Source organism: Lipotes vexillifer, unplaced genomic scaffold, assembly GCF_000442215.2.
Source record: "Lipotes vexillifer unplaced genomic scaffold, Lipotes_vexillifer_v1.1 scaffold1117, whole genome shotgun sequence".
NCBI classification, from domain to species: Eukaryota; Metazoa; Chordata; class Mammalia; order Artiodactyla; family Lipotidae; genus Lipotes; species Lipotes vexillifer.
The window spans coordinates 210,474-213,066 of NW_006778824.1; positions in this window are offsets into that span (position 1 = coordinate 210,474).

Sequence of the window (2,593 nt, forward strand, 5' to 3'; positions counted from 1 at the left end):
CTCTGCACACAGGTGCACACACTCACGTGCACACATACAGTCGTACCTCGTTACCACGGGGATTGGTTCCAGGACACCTCACAGATATCCAAGTCTGTGGATACCAAAATCCAGGGATGCTCGAGTCCCTTATATAAAATGGTGTAATATTTGCGCATAACCTACATACATCCTCCCATGTACTATAAATCATCTCTAGATTACTTATAATACCTAATACCATGTAAATGCTGTGTAAAAAGTTTCTGGCTTGGCAAATTCAACTTTTGCTCTTTGGAAAGTTCTGGAATTTTTTTTTTTTAATATTTCTGATTGGCAATTGGTTGAATCCTCGTATGCGGAGCCTGAGGGTACACAGGCACACGCACACATGCTGACACGCGTGCACACATACTCCCACCACTCCCCTCCCAGGTGTCCGGTGGTGTAGCTCCCTCCCCACACACGCATGCACACACATGTTCTTCTGGGGTGAAGACCCTTCCCCAGCTGGGGCGGTGGGTGGAGGCCCGCAGAGGTAGCAGCTGTCCTGGGGTGTTGAACTGCGATGGGGGCTCCTGGCTTGTGTTTTGAGTGGACTCCCCTCAGAAGCGGCCTCCACCCGCCTGGCTGTGGCTGTGTCCCCAGGTGGGACGTCCCGCCTCAGGGTTCCTGCCATTCACCTAGGGGCTGGGAATCGGAGGGCGGGGGACCTAGGCCAGAGAAGAGAGTCAGCCGCGGTCCTGCCACAGGGGGCTGCACAGTCTCTTGGGGCCAGACCCCTGAAAACTCAGTTTCCTTGTCTGTAAAATGGGGACCCAGGCAAGCTGGCGCCTGTGGGGTTGCTGGGCAGGGCCCCTCTCACGAATGCAGGTTCCCTCGCTCTGGAGCAAGGCTCTCTGTGCCCCTGGGGTCACCCAGGCTCCGCTGGGCAGCGCCAACATCAACCCGCTCCCAGGGTACCTTCTGCAACCCGCCCCACCAAGAGCATCCTGCTGAGGGACCCCTCGCCCCACTGCTGCCACCTTCATGGCCAACCCCGTCACCTGCATGGAACCCTTGCAGCAACACGCAGCTCCGCCGTCTCCTTGGCCAAAAAGACTCTCAACTACCCTGGACCCCAAGACCTCTGGAGATGCTTCTCGGCAAGGCTGTTGGGACCTGCCCTCACACTCCATCCCAGCTGGGCCTGGTGCCCCCCGGCCCCTCCCAGGTCTCCCCTCTAGGGAGGACCTCTGGGGAGAGCGCCTGGCTCATGGCCTCGACCCAGTGCTCAGGACGCCCAGCGCAGGTACAGGACAGCCCTCTGCTGACCTGGGCGCTGCACCCGCACCCTGTCCCCTTGGGGGAGGATCCTGGAGAGGGCAGCTCTGGCCCAGCCCCACCGTCCATGGTAAGGCTCACCTGACCCACAGGGCAGAGCCCAGCCAGGTGGAGGGTCAGTGGAGGGGCCTAGGAAGTCTTGGGGGTGGCAGGGGTCCTAAAAGGCCCTGGAGGGTCGTATGGGGCCCTGGGGACAGTCCGTTCAGCTCTTCAGGTCACCCCTGCTGAATCCAGGCCTGAGCCGGGACGGAGGCCACCGGGGGGGGCGGCAGCCGCACCCTGGAGGCCCTCCTCTCCTGTCTCATGGGAAACTGCGGGGCTGACGTGGGGCTGCTGCAGAGGCCCCGTGGGGTGGCTGCCAGCGGGCGGCGTGCCAGGATGCAGGGCTGGCCTCGGGCAGCTGCCGGAGCACCTGGAGACCAGCAGCCTTGTGAGGGGGCTCCCAGCACTGGTTAGAGCCTCAGCCCCTCCCTGGGGTTCACAGGCCCCAGCCTGCCTGAGGTCACCCCTACTGAGAACCAGTCCAGGACCCAGCAGAGGAGCTTCCTGGGGCATCTGCAGGGCGTGGAGCTCCCAGGTCCACAGAGCCTGCACCTGCATCCTCAGCTGTCCAGGGTGGTGAGTTGGGGTTCTGTCCTGGGGCAGACAGCGGAGGTTGGGCACTCAGGGGCCTCTCCTCCTGCCTCCGCCGTGAAAGCCCTGGGTGCCCCCCAACCACCGACCACTGGAGCGGGTGGCAAGGCCGAGGGGTCAGAGCAAGCAGTGTGACCCTGGGCAGCCCTGAGTCCAGGCTGCGGGGAGGCGGGCAGGCGTCCTGGCATTCTGGAGTGGGAGGCCTGGGTCCCACGGCCCTGGAGTGGGTGCTGGGGGTTGGCTAGCCTGGGGCCCCCCAGACCCTGGTCCCTGGCGGGCACTCTGGGGGGGACCACTTCTCCAGGTCTAGCGCCGCCACTGCCTGGAGCTACCCAGCCCCAGTGGGGGGATCTGTGCCGTACTGGGGGGTGGCCAGGCCCCGAGAACTGGAGCAGGGCTGGCTGAGGCAGGGCCTTCCTGCCGCGGGCACAGTCCAAAAGAGCCTTGGATTTCCCACAGCCTACGTTACAGATAACGGTCCCACAGAAAGGTTCGTTTAAATGTCTCCCCTTTCTTGTTGCACAAACGTGCTATTTCATGACAAAAAAGTCCGGCCTTTTGAAGTGACAGACTGCCCTTCTTTTTGTCCGTCTCCCCATCTCTTGGCTGCACGGCTCGGTGCTACTGGGCAGGAATACCAGGGTCAACCGCCGGTGGG